Source organism: Protopterus annectens, chromosome 16.part0, assembly GCF_019279795.1.
Source record: "Protopterus annectens isolate FY-2018-M chromosome 16.part0, PAN1.0, whole genome shotgun sequence".
In the NCBI taxonomy this organism is placed as follows: domain Eukaryota; kingdom Metazoa; phylum Chordata; order Ceratodontiformes; family Protopteridae; genus Protopterus; species Protopterus annectens.
In genome coordinates this window covers 56,683,639-56,708,547 of record NC_056750.1, presented here as the reverse complement: position 1 = coordinate 56,708,547, position 24,909 = coordinate 56,683,639, and the positions used below count along the sequence as shown (strand labels likewise).

At 37.5% G+C, this 24,909-nt stretch overlaps 1 protein-coding gene across 3 annotated transcripts in view; it reads right to left on the bottom strand.

Moving 5' to 3' along the window:
• Positions 1-24,909, bottom strand: part of LOC122790732 (adenylate cyclase type 2-like) — a 1,393,058-nt gene that overhangs the window by 1,143,881 nt on the left and 224,268 nt on the right. Inside the window, exon 1 of one of the 3 annotated variants that reach the window (XM_044058315.1) lies at positions 10,190-10,244. The exons of the other annotated variants lie outside the window; for them this stretch is intronic. The gene's annotated coding sequence lies outside the window, so the exon portion shown is untranslated. Of the gene's footprint in view, positions 1-10,189; positions 10,245-24,909 lie in introns of those variants that run through there. 3 annotated transcript variants of the gene reach the window in all.

Sequence of the window (24,909 nt, the reverse complement as noted above, 5' to 3'; positions counted from 1 at the left end):
GAGGGTGGTCTGTAGCATGCTACAAACTGTAAGGCAGTTTTGCCTATGGTTAGTTGCACCTGGATAGTCTCCGATGCTTCGTGCGTTGCCACTTACCTGGAGGTGTGGGTATCTTTGATGAAAATGGATACTCCTCCTCCTTTTGTGGTTCGGTCCAAGTTTTGGGGCCAGAAAGCATGATATGAGGTAAAGCCTGATAGTGCTGGGGTGCTCTCAGGAGACTTGAACCAGGTTTCAGTCACTGCACAGACATCGATGTCCTCCATAATGAGGAGGGCGTGCATCTTGAGGTTTAGACTTCTGGCATTGAGCAGCATTACCCTTATTTTTTTTTCCACTTGTGTTTTCTAGGGAGGTAGGTTTGTCATTTGAGCCTTGCCTAAAAAAGGCACTATGGGGGTGGCAAGAGCCTTGGCCAATATCCGGAAGCCCAGGGGTGACAGGTGCAAGCCATCCCTTGTGAAGCAGTGTGGCTTGTCAAGCATGTCATCCCAAGCAGACAGACATTGGATCCCCTTAGAATGATACCAGTAATTAAGCCACTTCCATAATGTTTGCACAATCACCAGTGTCAGTATACAGTCCCTCTGCCATTAGTGCGTCGCAACCAGCAACAAGGTGTGCAACTGTTTCCAATTCGGTTTTACAAAACCTACATATGTCTGTTTCTCCCACATGTTCAATGGACTTTGTAAACCAGCATGTACATAGCCCACTATCTTGGGCTGCCAATATTAACCTTTCATTTTTTTTATGTGAATCCACCTCTCCTTAACCATTCCTGTATTCGTTCTTGATCAACATGAAGCTGTTTCAGAAGTTTTCTATACTTGCAACTATATTTATGTTTTTTCCACATTTCTTGCCTTTTCATCTGGTCCTTCACCTTATATTCATTCTTTTGTTTTTTAGCGCATTCAGTTGCTGCCTGTTTTTTTATATACTCCTTGTCCATAATGATTCTTTCCTTGGATTACATGAAAAGAGACATAGAGGAGCTCTCTGATCATGTGGCCCAGGCCGGTATGACCCTGACCTTGAGTAGCATCTTACCCTCACCAAGAATGATACCACAGTATAAAGACAAAATGATCAATTTCAACAATTGGCTAAAGTATTGGTGTCACTCAAAGGGGATCCAGTGTCTGTCAGCCTGGGATGACATGCTCGACAAGCCACGTTGCTTCGCTAGGGATGGCTTGCACCTGTCACCCCTGGGTTTTCGAATACTGGCGAAGGCTCTTGCCACCCCCATAGTGCCTTTTTTAGGCAAGGCTCAAAAGACAAACCCACCTCCTTAGACAACACAAGGAAAAAGAAACTAAGGGTAATGCTGCTCAACGCCAGAAGTCTAAACCTCAAGATGCACACACTCGAGGCTCTCCTCAGTATGGAGAATATCGATATCTGTGCAGTAACAGAAACCTGGTTCAAGACTCCCGAGAGCACCCCAGCACTACCAGGCTATACCTCATACCATGCTTTTCGGCCCCAAAACTCAGACCAAACCACAAGAGGAGGGGGAGTATCCATATTCATCAAAGATACCCATACCTCCAGGCTAGTGGCACTGCACGAACCATCTGAGGCCATCCATGTGCAATTAACAGTGGGCAAAACTGCCTTCCAGTTTGTAGCCTGCTGCAGACCACCCTCCCAAACTCAGGAACCCCACTCATCTTTCCTGAAGACACTGGTGAATATGAAGGTCTCTCCAAACACCATTATATTGGGCGACTTTAACTACTCAAACATAGACTGGGAGCACTACTCAAGCCCCAACACTCTAGCCCAACAGTTCCTAGAATTTATAAACTCAAATGCTATGGAACAACTGGTCACCACTCCCACAAGAGGGGAAAACATATTGAACCTCATCACCACCAACATGGGGACTCTATGTTCCATACCAGAGGTATAGCCCTCATTGGTAAGATCTGACCATAAATTAATCACTATGGACATCCATATCCCGTCACCACCCCCAGCAAAGGAAACCACGGTCAAAAACTTCTCAAAAGCAAATTTCCCACTTCTCAAAACCGAGGTGGAATACTTCAAAGCCCCAGGGCCAGTGGAAAATACGGCCCAAACCGCAGAATCCTTTACAAATGCATTCTATGGATACCTACAGGAATGCATGGATCATGCTATCCCAAATAAAACAAAGACACACTCCTCTAAAGGCAGGAGACCTGTCTGGTGGACCCCAGCCATAAATAAGCTGTACAACAGAAGGAGGAAGCTACTACATGATAGAGCAAAATCCCTGAAAGGTAAGGCAACTCTGATCAGTACTAGCAAGAAACTACGATCCCTCATAAAATCATCTAAGGCCAGCTTCGAAAGAAAAATTGCACAAGACGTTAAAGATAATCACAAGGCCTTCTATAGTCATGTCAGGAACCTGGGATATGCTCTGAGTTAGTGCAAATGACAAAAAAATACACTGAACCACAGACATTGCCAACATCCTGGCAGACAGGTTCAGTGCAAACTTCTCCCCCCTCCCCCCCAAATGAGCAAATGACTATCCCAACAGAGTGTAGCCACCCTGACATCACAGATGCACAGGTGAGAGCTGCCCTCTCCAAAGCAAAAAACACAGCATCAATGGGACCGGACGGTGTCCCGGGCTGCATTTTACATGAGCTCCAAGAAGAACTGAACCCTCACTTAAAATCACTGTTCAGTCACAGCCTTACAACAGGATATGTACCCAAAAAATGGCGTACAGCAACAGTGGTCCCACTCCATAAAGGTAGTGCCACAATGGACCTCGGAAACTATCGCCCTATAAGCCTAACTAGCCTGGTCTGCAAAGCTATGGAGCGTATCATCATGGAACTCATAAACAAAGACATTGGGAACCTCCAAACACGGGATACTACCCAATTCGGCTTTGTTAAGGGCAGATCTTGCCTCTTAAACCTGGTCAATTTCTTTGAAACAGTCACCAAGGCCATAGACGAAGGGAAGGTAGTCCACACAGCCTACCTTGACCTTGCAAAAGCCTTCGACACAATACCCTACTCGGGCATCATAAATAAACTCACCAGCTTAAATATCAACCCCTATGTCACAAGATTGAACCCACATGGTCAGAATTGCAGGTGCCATGTCAGACTCTAAACCAGTTACAAGTGGCGTCCCACAAGGCTCAGTCCTGGGACCTCTCTTGTTTGGTATATATTTCTCTGAGGTACAGGCTAATACAGGAGGACTATGGCTGACAAAGTTTGCAGATGACTGCAAACTGGGAGCCATAATCGACTCGCCGGCTGACACAAGCATCCTCCAAAAAGGTCTCACAGAGACGGGTAACTGGTGTCAGAGCCATGGCCTAAAGCTAAATGCCAAAAAGTGCATAGTCATCCCCTTTGGGAAAAACAAAGTGCTCACAAATTACCACACAGGTGGTAATCCATTAAGCACGGAAGAAGTAATTAGGGATTTGGGGACCCAAGTAGATTGCAATCTCTCCTTTGACAATCATATTGCCAAAGTGGTTAGAAAGACATTCTATATAGCCCACCTTATCATGAAGGGGTTCACATCTAGATCAAGAGAGGTCATTGTGCCCCTCTACTCATCACTCATCAGGCCCATAATTGAATATAATGCCCCATTTGGGATGTACCTTACCCGACACCTGCTACAACTAGAAAGACCCCAAAAGTACCTCACCAAGAAGATCAAGGGACTCAAACAGATGCCATATGCAGTTAGGCTAAAGAAACTCCAGCTCTACTCAGTTACTTACCGCCTACTCAGAGGCGATCTGTGCCTGACATATAAAGCCATGTCCAACCCAGAATTAATGGACACGCTCCACCTCAAGAAATCCAAATCCATCAGAACTACACGCTCCAGTGACTTAAACCTCAGCACAGAAATAAATAGAACATGCTGGAGGGACAGATTCACATCCCAGAGGCTCCCCTCACTCTGGAACAAAATCCCAATCCATGTCAGACAGAGCCCCTCAATGACACTCTTCAAGAAGAATCTTGACGTTTGGATGGGAGATCGTAAACTTACCCCTGGGATCTCTTCTGTGTCACTGCTAGACAGAGGCACTGTAAACTAACCTTAAATGGGCTATCTTCTGTGACCTACTATACAGAGGCACAGTCAACTAATCTAAGAAGGGTGGCAAAAGCCAAACACACTCTGGCTAGGCTTGTAAATGCCCTAGGGCAGATAGCCTAGTATCAACCTATGAACCTATGAACCTATGACTTTGCAGATGAGGCTAGTCAAGCTAATGCACCTATAATTCCCAGGGTTGGTTGATGGTCACCCTACGTGTAGAGGGATTATTGTTACTGTCCTCCATTCCACAGGAACATAGTCAGTTCAAGTGGGTCAGTTAGGTCATGTTTTAAGTTATTTAAAAGGCAGCCTGGGATGTTGTCTGGTCCCAGCGATGCTCTGCTTTGTCCTTGGAGGGCACCAAGATGACCTACTCTCCTGAGATAATAGGCTGAAGAATGGTGGCAGGTATACTTTGGGGATAATTGGAGGGGACAAGGGGTGAAGTTTTCTCCAAATTTGTCAGCTAGTAGGTTGGCTATTACTCCCAGTTCAACATGGGTGGTGTCATCATCCACAACCAGTTTAGCACATAGCTTGGTTTGAACCTAGTTAAAGAATGCCTTGTGATTATCCTTAGCTAGGGAGGTTATTATTGCTCCTTCATAATTAGCTTTGGAGGACGTGACAAGATCTCTAATGTGTTTGTTATGCTAGAGAGGGATTTCTTCCTCTGCGGAGCCAGGTCCCCCCTGTTCTTGGACGTTAGTTTCTTTCTCCTGTTGTATAGCCTGTTTATACTAGGTATCCACCAGGGTGGCTTGTTTTTTGAGCAAGACCTGGTTTTTATCCATTCAGGCACAGCCAATGCTAAACAACTGCCTAAGTGGTTATACAGGGCATTGGTGTATATCTCTGCATAGTTGTCCATGCTATCTGTGTTTGAGGGGGTTTTGGAACTTCTTATACCTTCATTTAATAGGAGATCAATTGTCTTTGAAAAATTCTTAAGAGTTTTTGAGCTTGAATTGGTATCTTGTCTTAAAATTTCATCGAACAAAACTGATTTATGGTCCGATCTTACCAGGGAGAGCATCACATGGTGGGTGCAAAGCTCTCCCATGTTAGTGAGTACTATGTCCAGGGCATTTGAGCCTCTTCTAGGTGTGCTGACTAGCTCTTTCAGACCATTTGCATTAACAAAGTTCAAGAACCTCTGAGCCAACATGTTTGTAGTCATGTAATTTTCCCAGTCGATGGTAGGATGATTAAAATTACCAATAAGTAGGTGTTGGGCTGTGTGGTAAGTGACTCCAGTAAGTCCACGTATGCATTATGCTTTTCCTGTTTAATGGTGGAGGACCTATAGATAGCTATGATGTGTAGGGGCTTTGCCTATAGTTTATTGAACATGAATTAGCTCAAGAGAATCATACTGTTTGACCAGTCTTGAGGTGTACTTATCCTTAATGAAGATGGATACACCTACTGCTTTGGTTCTTTCATGCTTAGTTTGTGCTCTGAACTTATGGCAGGCATTGTACCCAGGCTGCTTTCCATACCTTTGAACCATGTCTCAGTGACTGCACAGATGCCAGCATCTTCCAAAGTAAGGACTGCTTCCAGGAATGCAGTTTCTTGTTCAGACTCCTAGCTTTAAGTAGCAGTACCGTGAGTTTCTCTAGAGAGGATTTTGTTATGTTATGAAGCTGGTTATTTTGACACTGCCTAAAAAAGGCACAATATGGGTGGCTAATGCTGTTGCCGGTATACGAAAGCATAGAGGAGACAGGTACAGCCCATCTCTGGCAAAGCAACATGGCCCGTTGACCATGTCTTCACTGGTTGACAGATATTGTATTTTCTTGGAATGACACCAGAAGCTAAGCTAATTGTCAAAGGCAATCATTTTTTTGTTTGAATTGTGGCATCATCCTTGGGGAAAGTGGAATGCTGCTTAAGGCAAGGCTGATACCTGCCTGTGACACATAATCTGATAGCTCAGTCATGTCTCTCTTCATATAGCCCCATGAGGTAGGTCTCAAGTCATTCACCCCCCCCACATGGGCTATGATGGAGTCATACTGGTACTTGTGGGTGAGTGACCTGAGTGCTTGAGTGACTTGACAGATCCTGGCACCTGACAGGAAGCTAACTGTAACCCTCCACTTATCCAGCCTCATGAAGGGAGCAAACGTTTGTCTCACAATGGAGTCACCTTTGACCAGTACATTAGGTTTTGTGGTGTTACGCCTTATGGGCTTTTTTGCTGAGACACTGGTGCATGTGATATTATGTGCTGTGGTTGTTTTTTGGATTGCTATGTGAATAAGTGGTTTCTGTTTGGGAGGTCTGTGATCATTTTGGTAAGTTACTAGTGAATACCTCTGCATATGTGGGTTTATGTGTTGTGCCCTTATTTAATGTGGGAAGTGTTTGTGTGCTGACAACCTATTTGGCATTCAATTTGTCCTTATGTGAGAGTCTTGCTCCAATTTCATAGTGTAACTACATCTCTCACATAAAGTATATGTTTGTTTCAGGAGTACGTGATTGCCAGTATATACAAGACAATTGCTACATTACCTGAGAGTGACCATGTCTATCAGGCTGGCCAAAAGATAGATGATGGGAAATTACCTGTCCATGATAGCAGGCTCTTACTGTATGTTTTATTAGAGAAGGGAATGAGTTAATTTGACAGGACTGTGCTGATAGCGCCAAGATTACAAGAGGGACCTAAAGTTTGCATAGGCTAAGGTTAATCAGTGAGACAACCCTGTTCTTTGCGCAACTGGATTGCTCCTAGACCAGCCAAAAAGCTTGGAAGGGAAAAACTGAGCTTCTAGGCTTTTGCATCTATAGAAGGCACTGCTAACCACCTCTGAGTGAACAGCAGCACCACACAAATATAAGGCTTAAATACAAGCAAGTTTCAAGCTAACTGCCAATCAGGAAGGCACACAATAAGCCTTTCATCGGCAATCCCCAACTCAGACAAGTGAGATCACGTCTGCCACAAGGGTGCAGAAAAATACCTTCTTAATGTAGAATAGCTGGTTGGATCCTAAGTGTAGTAAAACCATGCAAACTAGCTAGAACAGACCTACAACTAACAAATACAACGTAATATAGTGCAATTAACTACTTAAAGCAGCAGTAGAGGGTTTTTTTGTTATAAAGTGCAAAAATACCAGCAATTTGCTTAAAAAACTGCTAAAGCACAATCACAGTATATGAGAGAAGTGCAAAAATGCTTATCTTTGTCTTTCCAGTAGTGTATTACTCCAGGTAAAAGCAAGTTCTCAGCAATCAGTAGCAAAGTCACCAAATGATGAGTAGCTCTGAGTATCTATGCCAAAGCCTGTGCTATCACGAGGCTTAAAAATGAGCTAAGGGAAACAAGTTTTAAGCTTACTACCAATCAGGAAAGCACACAATAAGCCTTCCACTGGCAATCCCCAACTCAGACAAGTTAGATCAGCACACTTCTGCCACAAGGGTGCAGAAAATACCTTCTCAATGTAGAGTAGCTGGTTTGGAGCCCAAGTGTAACAAGGCCACACAAACTACATACAATATCTCTGGAACTAACAGATACAGTGTAATACAGTGCAAATAATTCCTTATAGCAACAACAGACAGTGCAGCTTTTTATTTATTTATTTATTTATTTATTTATTTATTTATTTATTTATTGAAAGTGCTGAAGTACAATCACAGTATATAAGCAAAGTGCAAGAAATTACTTAGAGCTCTTTTGTGTGTTTCCCAGCCCAGATAGACCAAGTAAACACCTACTGCCACTAGACAAATAATCACAGTCCTCCTAACGTAAAAGCACCTGTCTAAAAACATGGCAATAGGTTCCATATAAACTGTACAGCATTGTTCTAAACAATGTCAACAGCACTGCCTCTATAAGGCACATAACCACATTTTGTATTAGCTAAAGAGGCTTTCTACAAAAATGCCATCATTAAGTAGTCATATTCTTAAAATGGTGTAGTCCTGTTAGTCAAGGACTTGATTCAGGAGGGACGTTTGTCCATAGAACAGTAGTTCTGTGGATAGTACTGCAGGCAAAGTAGAAGACATTGCAAAATAACTTGAAGAAGCCTAGGCATCTTCCACTTAGGATCCAGAAAGAAGGAAGCTGTTTGAAAGCAGATGGTCTATTCTAAATGCGAGATAAGAGGCTATATATCAATATTTTGTATTAGTAATGGTAACACTGTTAAACCTGTGGAAAGTGTAACCAATAAAAAGAATGCTTCTCACAATATTGTGCCTATGGGATGTGATAAGCTGCAAGAATAGCTGTTATTCTGCTGTTACAAAATTAAGTGTAATGTATTAATTAATGGCAGGGAACACCAAGTATCACTAGACTCATGAAGTATGGTTAGACTTATAAAAACACAGCATGTATATAAAAGGAAGACCCTTAATCAAAAAAGGAGTTGAACCAGTCTGCATTCATGGAGATGCAAAACAGTATCCCATTACTCAAACAGAAATGTGGATTGTGTTTGGAAGGGCAGCATGTCCTTTTGCTGTTGTCCCCAGTTTAACACATGATATAGTAATAAGGAGAAATTTACTCAATATTTTAGATTTGTGAAGACAATAGGGGAGGGGACAAGCCTACAGATACACCTCTGACTAATCTGGGAAAAAGAGGAGGGGCAACCTAGAAAGGAAAAATACATTGAGAGAATGATGTTCACTCGGGGTCTATATTACCTTATCAAAAAAGCTATACATCAAACGCCTTTTCATCGACCCCTAAACATTAGCTGCCATTTATGCAAACAGCCACTTCAGCGATTTTTTTCCTAGGGAAAAAAAATTGCTTGGCCAACCAGAAACCACACACCATTTGCCCCCACACCCCGTAACTAAATATACCAACTCTGAGATTGCACTACAGTGGGGAAAAGCATAAATTCATGACGCTGGCCAAACTATCTTTTTTCCCTAGGAAAAAAATCACTGAAGTGGCCATTCACGTAAATGGCAGTTCGATGTTTGGGGGCCAATGAAAATGCATTCAATGTAAAGCCTTTGCGATAAGGTAATATAGAACAGTTCACTCATACTGTAGTACAGTGTTCTATGCATCAGGTTCATAAAGGAAAGGAACTAAAAAAACTGAATACGATATACCTAGCAACTGACACTAACTAATAATAAAGAGTTAAACACTGAGACTCCAATGTCTGTACTAATAGCATAGGTGGCAGTGAAAGCATCCTCACATTCAGGCTTAAAAAATCCCTTGATTCTTTACATCTATCATAAAGGTACCAATAGAATGTACTGTTATGGACATCAGTGGGCCATTAGCAATATACAGCAACAGGTTTCAATGCATCTTTGTTACTTCGGGCATGGACGATGCAAAGAGAGTTAGTGTCATTATTTTCCAGAGTAGGGATGCCTAAGAAATACTCACTGAAATGGGGACTCTATTTAAATCTGGAATTATGCATCATCCATGCCAATGCTTAAAGGTCAAGCAATTAAACATCACAGTATACCATTTACATCTAGATGGGTTAATGAAGCACTTAAACTGATAACTAAAATCACTAAAATCCACGATGAGACATGTTATTAAGGAAGATGATAAAAGTTTGGTGCATGTCACATCATGCCTCCTGTTTTTCATTACAGAAGTATTACATTTTGACAGGTTTCACTCCTTTTAAATTATTATATGGCACCCTCATCTACTGGTAAATATTTCCAGAGAAAATTGGGGAAAAGAGAAAAACAGACTTAAAATACCACAGAACATTATACCAATTTTCAAGATAGTCTGAAAGTGGTGATGCCCATTGCATGGGGACACAAAAAGAGCCCAAGTTGCAGAAGAAGAGTGTAGCAGAAGTGCATGGAAGAGGGATAACTTAAAGCTGGAGATTAGAATTCAGTTTTAGTCCCCTCCCCCCGGAGAAAACAAGCTCTTGTCTAAAAAGCAGAGTCTATTTAAAATAGAGAAATGATGCAATGGAAACTACACGGTTAAATAGACTGGTAACAGAATGCAGGAACAGATTATACCACATTAATCAATTTTCTGAAATGATGAAAAGAAGCAGACACCTTTGCAGCTGGGTGGTGCAACTGGAAGGGAAAGAAAACTCACCTCTGTGTCTGTAGTGCAGGTAGGTAGCACACTTCTATGCTGATGAGGGGAGTTTCTGTTAAGAAAGCAAGGAAAATGTTTCAGAACTATTTGGCAGGCCAAACATGATACAACACCATAGTGTAACCATTCCAGGATGGAAGGCTAACTTCAGATCATGCAAAATATCAAACTCATAGGTAATGGTTATGCAAGCAGAAATTCAAAACTGTTTGTACAGTAATTAAGAATTCTCTCTTATCCTTCTGTCATGCACCAAGATTATTTTAATTCCATTGTTATTATCATACGATATTGAAAAGAATGCGGTTTTGAATTGTTGTGACTTGGTAGTAATCTTGTGCTACAATACTAGTTTTTGTGTAATTTGGACCTTAGATAACTTAGTTGTTATTCTTTATACTTCCTGTACTAACCTCTGGTGTATAATAAGCAGAAATTTCAGATGTTCTCTTGAAAATGAAATAAAAATTCAATTTAAAAAAAAAAAAAAAACTGTTTAAGATGGGAGTGATAGAGGAGTTTAAAAAATGAGCTGAATGGCCCCATAGAGCTAAATCTAAAGTATGATGAAGCATTAAGGTTCTGTAATCATTTTAGAAAGCTGAATGGCATTACAGGATTTGATAACTACCCATCTAGGGAAGATAGAGTCATAGAAAGGTTGGGGAAGGCAAAATTCTTGCCCATATTACACCCAAAAAAAAAGTTTTTTTCAGATCCCTCTGACAACGGAAGCCAGGAAAATGATACTCCTTTTACCCAGAGAACTTTTTTTCAGACACTTTCTTTCCTTTCAGGCTACAAAGTGCCCCTGGAACTTTGCAAAAAAAGACAAGAGTCTTAAAACTGCATGTCAAATATGCTGTCATTAACCTAGATGATGTCTTAATACACAGTGAGAATAAGGACTCCCATCTAGTTAACATACAGGCTGTTAGACTCTCCAACAGAGGCAGAGGGATGTCAATCAGTGCCCTAAGCCAGTCCCTTAACAGACGCATCCACCCCTTTATTCAAATATAATAAAAAAGGGCAGCTCTGATAGACTGGTCATGGGAGTCTGAAGCACAGCCCCCTCCCAGAGAGATGCCCACTCCCTGGACTTGGTACTACACATGCACCCAAAAAACTCCCCTGGCACATGCAAAATAAAAAAAAAATAACATAAAAAATATTTTTTTACATGGACAAACCAGCTGCACTCATTGTTAGTTATGTGTACCAATCCTGAGATCACATCTAATCAGGGAAAGAAAGTATGCCACAGCTTAGAGACCTGTGTGAGCATGCACATCTATCGACCATCATCTCAGCTGACCAAAAGCAGTTAACTAAACCAGTGTCAACCATACAAAATGCATTGCACCTATATATGTTATGTTGTGCCTTTCGGCTTTTCCCGGTTAGGCACCTATATATATATGTATATATATATAAATATATATATATATATATATATATATATACATATATATATATATATATATATATATAAATCTTGAATTTCAGAATTTTGAGACTGAATAGTTGAAGTTCCACATACCTGAAAACCCACAACCGCGAAAACCAAAAATCTCGACCATACACACACACACACACACACACACACACACACACACACACACACACACGCGCACGCACGCACACACAAACAAACAAATGCACATACACCTACCTAACTACACTACAAGAAATAAAACAACACACACAAACACAACATATTCAAACACACCTACTCTACGTATAAGCAGGGGGGCAAGCCCCCCCACATCCCCCTACTTATATATATATATATATATATATATATATATATATATATATATATATATATATAGATATAGATATATATACTAATTCCGAGGCCACACTAAAAACACAAAAACTGCACACACACACACACAAACACACACACACACTAAAATCCCTACCCAATACCCTTACGTAAACTCCACTTAACTGAATCCCCAGCTAAATCCACAAACTGCACCACACGTCACAAAACAAGACACCACAACAGCGTATTCGACATAACTGCACTTTCGACTATTCAGTCTCAAAATACTGAAATTCGAGATTTCAGTATTTCGAGATTGTCAAGTGAACCTATATATATATATATATATATATATATATATATATATATATATATATGGGTCTATATTAGAGCATCGAAGTTTCAAAACTTCAAATGTTCTAATATCGATCCCTATTCAGCAAACGCTTAAAATAACGAAGCTACAGAAAACCAAATTTTTTCCTAGGGAAAGAATTTGGTTGTCCATTTCTGTTGCTTTGCTATTTTCAGTGCTGTGGTGGAAAGTTACGGGTCGGGTTCAGGTAAGTTTGCGATTGTGCACAGGTTAGTTGAGTTAGGGTTAGGGCGCGGGTTAGTTATGTGTGTGATTGTGTGGACGTGAGGGTTAGGGCAGGTTAGGTGAGTTAGGGTTAGGGCGCGGGTCAGATAAGTGTGCAATTGTGTGGACATGAGGGTTACGGTGGGGCAGGTGAGTTAGGGTTAGGGAGCAGATGAGGTGAGTGTGTGATAGTGACGGACCTTAGGGTTAGGGTTTGGGTTAAGGTAAGTGGATAGTTAGTGGTGTATGTACAGTTTAGTGTAGGGTTAGATGTAAGATTTTAGGTGTATGTATGTGGATTGCTGTTTGTTTGGTGTGCTTGTGTTGTGTGTATATGTTTTGGAAAAGCAATTTTTTTCCCTAGGAAAAAATTTGCTGTTCTGCATGTTCGATGTTGTAAGCGTTTGTGGAATAGGGGTCGATATTAGAACATTCAAAGTTTTGAAACTTCAATGTTCTAATATAGACTATATATATATATATATATATATATATATATATATATATATATATATATATATATATATATTTATGGTTCCACTTCATATCGTCGAATTATCATTTCATCGAATTGCAAAACATCAAGACCAAATCGTCAAAAACTCATAACATCGAATCTCAAATCACTGAAAACTATAAAGCAACTATAAATAACATCCCAGACACTGTTTACTACGTTTATGCAGGGGGGCAAGCCCCCCTGCACCACCCATATAGGGGGCTCCGCTCCCCACACCCCCCATAAATTAAATATACCAACTCCAAGGTCGCACTACAGTGGGGTTAGGAAATTACCTTTTTCCCGCACTGTGGGGGCTGCAGGGAGTAAAAGCTCTGTGGGATGTTATTTCTAGTTGCTTTATAGTTTTCAATGATTTGAGATTCGATGTTATGAGTTTTTGACGATTTGGTCACAATGTTTTGCAATTCGATGAAATGATAATTCGACAATATGAAGTAGAACCATATATATCAGAATGGCTGTGGCAAAACAATTAAGGTAATACAGACTTCCTAGGTGATGAACTAATATTATTACTGTGAGCAAAATACAGTAATATTATTAGAAGCATTTTTTTTTAAATATTTGTCCGTAACTACTTTCAGGAAATTCACATAAGAGGACCAGTCCTTTCCTGATACAGTGCTGCTGTTTGCTCTCCTTACATTGACCAAAATTAATGAATTACATTTTCTATCACATTTTCCAAATATTTTATTAATTTCCATATTCTTTGGTCCACTTGTTAAGCTAATTAGTGATCTAGTAGCTGCTGGCAGGCAAAGCAGCTATGAGCTGAGACTGGTTTTGCTTACCATTTTTGTGATGTTGGACATCATCAGCTTTTGGGTGGGAGTTGTTTTTTTACCCTTTTGTGATAGTGGATATCATCAGCTTGTGGGTGGGAGTTGTTTTTTTAACCCTTTTTGTGATGGTGGACATCATCAGCTTTTAGGTGGGAGTTGGTTTTTACCCTTTTTGTGATGGTGGACATCATCAGCTTTTGGGTGGGAGCACTAAAATGCAGGAGGAAGGGACAGTAAACCATTTCCCTTGCTGTGACACAGAGGCTGGTTTAGGGTCTAAAAGTAACTTCCATTAATATGATGGCCTTTATGACTGGATATTACACTATGGGAATGAGGGCAGATTGTCAGCAAGCAGCTAGGAGATAAAACTCATAAGAGCATACAAAAAGTGGTTGCTTTTTGTTCCATTTTTTTCTCAAATACATCTGAGAAAATGCTAAAAGTCTTGTTAAAAGCTAGATACCCAGTATGTGCATTTTCTAACCACATGGCTTACTGCACCTAGTGTTTTAGAAGCAGATCATCATTAAACTTACACAAACACAAATGTACACATACAGAGACACACATAGATTGAGTTTTTATTACCTCACATTCTTATCTAATCATAAACAATTGGTTAATGATAGGTATAGAAATTCATGGTGTATAAAAAGATTTATAAAATCTAGGAAATCAGGAATTATTAAATTATTGTTTGCTAGATACATTAGAGTCAAACTTGAGTACGGAATAACAGTATAAAAACCTTATATAAGAAAACAAGCATGAGTAAACTGGAAAGAGTACAGCAGAAATACATCAAAGGTCATCCATGTATGCAAACATTTAAGTTATTATGAGAGACTAAAATATCTGAACTTGTATAGTGTGTCTTAATGATATCTGAGAGGAGATCTTATTCAGGTATATAGGGCATTTAGAGACAACTACCTCTGGGAATGTTTGGAATTATCAGAAAGTACTAGAGAATCATCCAACAGCCTACGTAGGAGATTCTGTGGGAATGAGAAGTGTACCAACTGGTTATCTGAGAGAACAGCTAATGAATGGAATACACTAACAAATTACATTAAAACAAGTACTAGTTTAGATATTTTTAAGAACAACCTGGGCACTTATTATGGGCACAAGTGCTTTGGTATATTGACAAGCTAGAAGGGCATTAATGCCAGTGTTTGAAATATTTGTATGTATTTATTTATATGTCACTAGACTGAAGATGATTCACATTTTCTTATTTCATGGGTGAGATAATTTGCTTCTCACTTCTGAAGACAAGGGGACTTGTCAGGGATGGTCATCTATGCTAATCAATTGTCTCTTAATTTATAGATGCTCAGAGCTAACACTTTCAAAGACTATCTCACTGTTATATTTGTCAAAATATCATCATGTTTACTGATGTACCACAGGGTACAAAACATCCTTGAGACTTGTCACAATCGGTGCACACTTTATTTTGCAACCTATAATAAAAACTGCAGATTGCTATGTACTGCATATCAAAAGCCATGGTTTCTCTTCCTGTAATAAACTTCCTCAAGCCTTTATTCAAATCATTACAACATTTATAACATCTACAAAACCAATTTTGATTAGCTGGAGTCTTTGGGAAGTTCCCAAGACATGGAAAGGAATAAATAAGTTTGAGTCATAAAGAAACTGCAGTGCATTAAATGGATGCAACAACCCTGTTAATGATATTAAGTCCATCCACTAATGTATCAGAAAAAAAAATCACATACAAATAAAGCACTGCATGGAAAAACAGATATTTATTTATCCTTTATTTACCAGGTTAGTCCCACTAGGCTAATAGCCTCGTTTCAGGGGAGATTCAAGGTGGTATTTATACTACTAGGAGAAATTTGGCCAGGGCATCAGGAAACTTTCCTTACTCATTACCCCGCTCATGGTCCATACAGCTAACGAGCACAAACATGCATACGTTTTGTTCCCAGCTCAGTGACGGCTGGGAGAAGATCATAGAATGGAGGAAATTACAGGAACTGAGATGAATACCAGTTCTTATACCAAACTGCAGAATGGAGTAGAGAGTAGGTTGGAGAATACTTTGCTTTATTCTGAAGATTTGTTCCAAGCAGAACTATTCAATGCTGTGAAAATGGAGGAGCGGCAACAAGGAGCAATTATTATTTTAACCCTCCAGTCAGGAGGGCTGTAGGATGATTTAGTTGCTGATTTAATTGAAGAAAAAGAACCAAATAGTGGAAACAACTTGTCCTGGGAAGAGGCAATGGAGAGAATTTGAGAGGAAGAGGAGACAGAAATACATAAAATATTGTTTACAAATGTAGTAAAGACGAAAAAAAAGGAAAAAGGAAAAGTAAGAAAATAGAGGAGTCAGAGAAACATTCATTGTATGCATAAAAGGTAAAGAAGACAAGGCACTGGGCAAGTATAACATATGGGACACAGTTATTGTGCCTTTAGGAACAAAACATCAAGAGGTAAGAGCATTAATTTTGATAAAAAAGAGACATCGTGACATTTTTTGAAATGGCTATAAGACTTGAAACTTTTTTGGAAAGGTTTGTTAAATATATATATATATATATATATATATATATATATATATATATATATATATATATATCCTTGGAATGAGTATATTGTTCAGACTTCTTATCGTGAGACACAAAAGAAAGTGAATATCCAATTCCATACAGAGACAGATAGAAAGACTGTTAAAGGATATTTGTTAAAGAACTTTTGTTCAGAAGTGAAAAGCATTGCCAAAGTATTAGACAACAGAGATTTATGGACTGGGGCTTGGGACTGCGATGTTATACTGAAAATAGAAATCAATAAAACTATTCACATTCCCAGCATGATTAACGTACAAGGGGACAGAGCTGCTGGTAGATATTGGGGGCAACCAAACCCATGTTATTTTTGTGGAAAAGAGGGTCATTTAGTTAGTAACTGTTACAAAAAGAAATGTTTTACTTGTGGGGATTACAGTCATGATACTAAAAATGTAAAAGTTATAAATCTAAATGAGTAGACCATTTAAGGGAAGATGGTGAGAAAGAACAAAAAATAGCTAGAAATGACAAAGAAAAAATTAAGTAATCAGAGTTTTAAGAAAATTATTAGAATAAACATGTAACAACATTTCCTGAGGAATTACAAAATTTAGAGATAAAAGAAACAAAAGAAGTTAAATTAGAATTGGAATCAGATGCTACTGATGACAGGGCTATTTACTGGAAAGTGATTAAGAAGAACTCTATTGGGAAAAGAATGAAGGATAGGAAGGGAAAGATACAGGATTTGGGTATAAAAGTTAAACAAAAAGGAAAATGGATAAAGTAATAAACAATTACATACAGATTAAGAAGAGGAAAAGTAAATAATCTTAGGATACTATCAGTTAATGATAACAGTATAAAAGTTTGATTAGAAGACTAGGAGTTTTGAAATGTTGTTATAAATGTGAGGTAGATATTGCAATGTTGAAAGATGTTAGACAATTAACAAAAGAAGAAAGATTGCAAACAGAGAATTTATGGAGAGGGGCTATAATTTGGAGTTTGAGAGGGTAGCAATATTATATAATATAAGAATTTCCATACTATATTTAACTTTAATTAGATTAGGAAAGATTAACTGTTGTAGGCTTTAGATAGGAAACAAAAGTATATATAATTATAGCAATATGTATCATAAAGACAAAAGGAAAAGTTTAAATATATATTTGATTATATAATATCAATACAGACATAATAATTGCAAATTACTTTAATTGTGATTTGACAGAAAAATGATGAAAGAATTATGAGTTGTAGAAATTTAATATTAGAAAATATAATTGTGTGTACATTAATAAAGGGAAATAATAAATCAGATATTGACTGTTTTTTAGTTTCTAAAAGTATAAAGATTATTATAGAAGAAGCAATACAGACAGTTTTTTGTCAGACCGTATGGCTATATAGATAGAAACTGAAGAAAATAAAGAACATATAAAAATTAAAAAGGGAATTAAAAGAACAAATGAGATAAGTACAAGAAAGATGAAATGAACTGCTGGAGATGTGGACACCCTGATGCTGACTGGATACACGTGGTTGTTAATTGCAAAATAATTTCCCCATTTTGGTTAGACTTTAAATATCTTTGTAAAGCTCTACGGAACGACAACTGTATAATTTCTGACTCCCTTATCCTTTTCAATGTTCCTGTTCCTGAAGTCATTCCTAAAAAAACAAACATTTTATTATTGTCTATCCTCTCTATAGCAAGGGCAATTGTTACTTAAAAATGGAAATCCCAATCTATTCCTGTTTTTAAAGTTGAGTTTATTCATCTTGTGAAATACATTTTTAAGAATGAGGTTGCTACTATAAAATCAAAGAGTAACCACACAATGCATCACTTAACTGCATGGACAAAATTGTCTAACCTGTAAAAGAAATATTAAGTGTTGTCCTATGTGTATTGTTTTTTTTTTTTTAGTTGTTGTGGACATTGTATATAGTTGTTTTTTCTTGATACTATACTGTTAAGTTACTTTGTTACTCTATATCAGTTATGGAAGTAACATATAGCTATGAGAATTTGCTATACTAATTGGACAGAATGGTGGATAGTATTTAAAGAAAAATATAAATCAGATAACTTACAATAGGAACATGGATTAAGACAAAAAGAAAAAACAAAAATCTAAGGAGTTACAAAATAAAACACTAGAACATTTGGAGAAAAGTGAAAATGTTTTCTATGCAAAAGAGGATGAGATATATAATGGAATCAATAAAGTAAAGGAATTGTTGCATAAACAAATATATTTTTGCAAGGAAAAAAGAAGTATCTCCTTATTTATGTAAAATGGTTAAAGAGGAAAGAGTATAATGAGAGAAGTGAAAAGGGAGAAAGGGGAGTGCTGAAACAACAAATTTAAATTATGGAAATTATTGTGCAGTATGTTAAAAAGACTGTGAGGATGTGATAGTTAAATATGTAAATGAATGGAATATTAAACAATTTACTGAAGATTTAAATAGAAAATTAGATAAACATATTACTGTAATGGAATTTGATATTGTAATGAGGAAAGTTAATACTGGATCTGCAGCAGGTTCAGATGATATAGATTATTTAATGTACATGAATTTGGAATTCTGGCAAAAAGAAATAATTATATTCATATCAAATCAGTGGTTAAAAGATAGCATTTGTTATACACAAATATGTAATGGCATTATGACATTTATATGGAAAAAAAGGAAAGAAGATGAAAATTAATTGGAGTCCAGTTGTATTAAATAACACCAATTAAAAAATATTTATGAAAATATTACAAGCAAGAATAGAAAATAAGATAGATAAGTGTTAGAGGATAGTATTTATGGTATTAAAGAAGATGATGTTAGGAAATATTAATGATTGTTATAGAAATAGATGATATACAAAAATAAAATAAAGGATAAAAAATATTAATATACAATATATATATATAAATATTTTGCTACAAAAGATCATGTATATTATGGAAGATAATGGAAGGCTATAAGTTAAGTAAATGGCTAGAGAACATAATTAAGTCAGTGTACAGAAATAGTGAAATAAAAGTGTTGATAAATGGTTGGCTAAGTGAAGAGACCGAAATGAACAGGGATTAAAACAAAGATATCTGATGAATAGTATTTCATTTGTGATGGTTATGAATTGTATAGTAAAAAATACATGAAGATATGAGAAGATATATGAGTGAAGGTAATGTATATCCTGTTACTATGTCGTATGCTGATGATATCGTTCTTATCACCTAGGAAAGTAAAATAATGAAACAAGCAATTTCTAGATATATGATTAGCTGTACAATATAGGAATGTCATTAAATAGAAAACAATAAAGGATGTGGAACAGAAGAAATGTTAAAAGGAATTAAATCTGTAATACAAGAAATATCTGTTTTGGGAATAATATTAGGATCTGTAAAAGTAGTTAAGGAACAATGAATGCAAATTTTATAGGAATTGAGAACTTAGTATTATTTGTAGTAGATATAGATGATCATATCAAAAGAAAATGCATTTGACAAATTCCCTATGATGGGAAGAATAGCTTACATGGCCAGTATACATATGATGCCAACATATGTGGAAAAAGAATTTATTGGATTAATATTCAGATTCATTTGGAGTTCTATATTAAATCCAGTAAGAAGAGAAGTGTTGTGTATAGATAAGGATGATAGGGGACCAGGTTTATTGAATCCCTTAGTTTATGGAACATCTTTAAATATATATATATATATATATATATATATATATATATATATATATATATATATATATATATATGATATTAAGATGGATAAATGGAAATAAAAATGATTTTAGAACAAAACTGTTTAAGACAAAATATAATACAGGATGGAATTTAATAAGACTGAAAAAGAGGAAAAGAGAATTTCAAAATGAAGAAATAAAAATGTATCAAAGAAAAATAAGGATGTGGCAATTAAATATAGAAAATGTACAAAATAATATGAGATTATGATATAAAAATATAACAATATAAAATTATTGTGATAACCCATGGAAACAGTAGAGAAAATTAAAGCTATAAACCAAAGAAATGTTTGGCGTTTGAAAAAAATGAGGAATGTCAGGATTTTTTATGGAGATTACAGATGAATACATTGCAAATGAAGGGAAACATGCTTATAAAAATAAATGAAAGAGTGTGTCTTTTCTATAACAAATTAGAGACTACAGATCATGTCTTTTTGACATGTAAAACAGTGCAAAATTATGGGAAAATTAATAGAAAAAATTTTGAACAAGTTTCAAGAATATAAATAATTGAAATGGATATGATTGAATATTGATTTTATGAAGGCTTAAATAAAGAATATGTTAATAGATTGGACAAGAAAATGTTTTGCATTATTTTGGTTATTAGGAATGAAAGATTAATTGAGATTATGTTTAATGCAAATTGGATTATCCCAAATATACTAAGGAAAATTAAGTGGTGCTTTAGGAAAAAAGGAGTGGAGGTCTATAAATATGTGATACAGACATTTTGTAGGAATGGATGAAAAATATTTCTGTAATTATGTAAATATGTGAATATATTAAACTGTACATATTTGTAAATACTTGTACATAATAAAAGACTCCTACTCTTTTTGATAGGTGCCAAGGCATCTTTTGTGTCCACCTGAGCTACCAACAACTGAAGCAGAGGTGGTTTTGGTTTAACTTTTTATCCAAAGCACAAGATACTCAGTAGTGCAACAGCTCCCTTATACCACACTGCAATGTCAGTAATCAATCTACTCAGTATGGGACTAGAACCACAGCCTTTTGTACCGAGGAGAAGTTTGCTACCTGCCATGTCACTGACACCAATCAGATGCTGCAGATAAGATGGTTTTACAGTAATATTTATCCTTAAGCTGGCTGCGTTAAAACTCAGCTTATCAAACTGCAAAGACAAGGGCCTTCAGGTAGTTGCAGTTTCCTTGGATTTGTTAGATCAAGCCCCATAACTACAATGCATTGTTATCAATTGCTTCAATTCTGCACTGCTACATAGGGTAAAAGCCATCTGCCAAATAACACAAATGTTATAGCTTGGCAGAATGTTGGATTATCTCCTCAAAATGTCAAGACTGGTGTGTCAAATGGATCTCTTCTAGTACCTGTACTGTTTGTCTTATTCATAGCTGGCAAGGGAACACAGGCAGTTAACTGTATATTTTAGACAATATACAGATGGCTCTATTTTACTATTTATCTACTGTATAAGGCTAAAAAGACTTAAATCAGAAGTGCAGTCCACTGTGGCTTCAGTAAGTTCAGTACTGACTTACTCATAAACAAGTACTGCTAATGAAATAAGACAAAAACTATGATCCCCACCAAAGATGTCCCAAGCCCTATCTATGCCTACATCATAGACAGACACAGTAACAGTCTTCAGAGGTACAGAGAAAGTAAACAGATGGTAGTTTCATTTTATGGAAAATGTTCTCTCAGTTAAAGCTAAGAAGAAGTTTAGAGCTCTTTACAAACAATTATGTGAGAGCTCCCATGCTGCTGCTGTGAGCGCAGATGTTTTTCCAAAGTTGTTGAAAGCCTCCTTGGTGATGGGTATTATCAAAACAAAGTAACGCACAAATTAGAAAGTAAGCACTGTAGAACAACTTGTTTTGCTATTGTCTTACTAGAATCCTCCCACCACTGTTTTATACTGAAGAATTTAGGTCAGATAACATGAATATTATCTACTGTACATCCGGCTGCTATTCATCCATTCTCTACTTTAAGACAAAAAAAAATGTCCTGACCTTTCTTGTCTGTTGCCATGCACCTGAAAGAAACTTCCAGTCTACCAAACTGCATGAGACAGATTCCATAATAATTTTTTGCCTCCCCTTAGGAATAAACTTTCTATTTTAACAGGAAGAGTGCACATCACAGAACACACAAGAAGGCTGATAAAGAGTTACAGATTAAATTATCTGTATGTCTAAACTGAGGATTGACTTAAATTCTCCTTCACTCTCATCCAGGCTTCACCAAAGCACAGCACTTTAATATTACAGACTCAAATAATTTTAACAATAGTATTTGACAGATAGTTCAGAGGAGTAAGGCTCTGAGTTGTTAATGACTTGTTTGCTGTAGTCCACGGTTTGATTGCATAAGGCTCCATTTAACTACTGTATGCCTCTTAGCAAGTCACTTAGCCAGATAGTGCAGCCAGGCTGAGTCTGGAAAAGGTTTATTGAATGTGTACTCTACCCTGGCTAACAAATACCAGTATATTGCCACATTTATTCTAATTATATGAGGTCTGCTATATCTGTTATCTTTTCATTTTGCTTTTTATAAATCCATTGCAAAACTAATATCTTTAAAATGTGAAAGCGCTGAATTGGTAATGTAAATATTATGACCTTTTTCCTATCATGTTTATGTAATTGTTATGTTACTTTTCAACTGAATTATACATTTTTAATTTCCATACTCATACATACGACATTGTTTATAGGTTATATATATTTTTTTATTTTTCCCAGCATTCTTCAGTGCAATGTGTTCTTACTACAGCTGTTTTATTATATTTACTTGAGCTTTTCTCCCTGAGTCTCCTCATCCTGGTAGGGATAACCTGGTCTGTAAAATGTAGCTAGCTAGCTAATTAACTAACTGATATGACACTGCCAACTGTTCAGTCCATCATTTTGTGTTGTATGGATTTCCAGTGACAAGATATATATATATATATATATATATATATATATATATATATATATATATGTAATAGAGTTGTCACTTGCACAATATTATAATGATGTGGTGTCACCCTTATATTATATTGTTGGTGAGCAGATTGCACTTACGTCTGTGTTTTGGCCATTTTCAATGCAGTACGTGAGAATGTACATGCATGGAATGTCCAAAGCATTTTGCAAACATCTTTACCCAGTCACCTAGAGAAACATAATTGTTTGTCACCACGAATACCGCAACAGGTTCAATACACTGCTTTTGTAAGCAGGGTAGGCCTTAAGTGAAATGGCATCCTTGACAGAAGAGCTCCATGGTGTCCCACCCTGCTGAGTGCCCCTCATGCATCCACCAGTGACCCTATCCTCCCCACCATCTCCATTATGGCTTCCTCATATTATCCAGACTACTTTACTGCTCATTTTATCTTACTCTTTGGCCTTTTAATGCATACATTCAACACAACCTAAATGACCAAGATAATCAAATTAAGCTAGGGGTTCGGGGCTGTTAGGCCTCCAGAACCCATGGATTTATAAATCCTGTGAGGTGCATTTACAGCTGTTGTCCAACTTTTTGATCAGTGATGGTATAAACATAAACTATGATCAACATACAGGCAAATTGGTGGAACTCCAGTTTAACTAAATCACATGTTTTGGGTGTTGGAGGAAACGAGAGCACATGAATTAGGCCACACAGACACATGGATGGCATGCGGACATGAATTAGTCCACACAGACACACGGATGGCATACGGGCATGAATTAGCCCACACAGACACATGGATGGCATGCGGACATGAATTAGGCCACACAGACACACGGATGGCATGCAGACATGAATTAGGCCACACAGACACACGGATGGCATGCGGACATGAATTAGGCCACACAGACACACGGATGGCATGCGGGCATGAATTAGCCCACACAGACACATGGATGGCATGCAGACATGAATTAGGCCACACAGACACACGGATGGCATGCGGACATGAATTAGGCCACACAGACAGACGGATGGCATGCGGACATGAAATAGGCCACACAGACACACGGATGGCATGCAGACATGAATTAGGCCACACAGACACACGGATGGCATGCGGACATGAATTAGCCCACACAGATACACGGATGGCATGCGGACATGAATTAGCCCACACAGACACATGGATGGCATGCGGACTCCATACAGAATAATCCATAGCCAAGAACTCAACTGAAGCTATGTGCTATGATATGGCCATGCTACTGGCTGTGCCAATGTACTAATAATAGTTACTTTCAAACACATCCCGCTCCTGCCAGAACACCAAAGGTATCCACTTATCACATGCATTGCAGATGCTTGTGATGAAAAGTAAAAGAAATGGGGCTATGCTGTTACTCTGATATACACTGCCCACCTCCATGCCATGCACATGCACCAGGCATTGGCCATAGCAATACTGGTTTTATACTTATTTTAGCAAATTCATTTTCACATCAACTGAGTACTGTTTAACAGAAATCAAAGAACAGCAGGGGTAAGTTACTTGTAAAGACATATATCATATGTACCCATCAGTTGCATCCACTTTACTGTATATACCTCAGAAATCAGCTTGTGGTGGAAAAATAAATACATTTTGCAGGAACAAAGTATCCCATCTTGCTTCACAAAAATGCACACTACACTTCCCAAGACAGATTTGTGACTGTTTAAACTGAGTAATTGACAAGATGGGAAGTTACTTCCATTCCCAGACAAGCCCCACCTCCACCCAGCA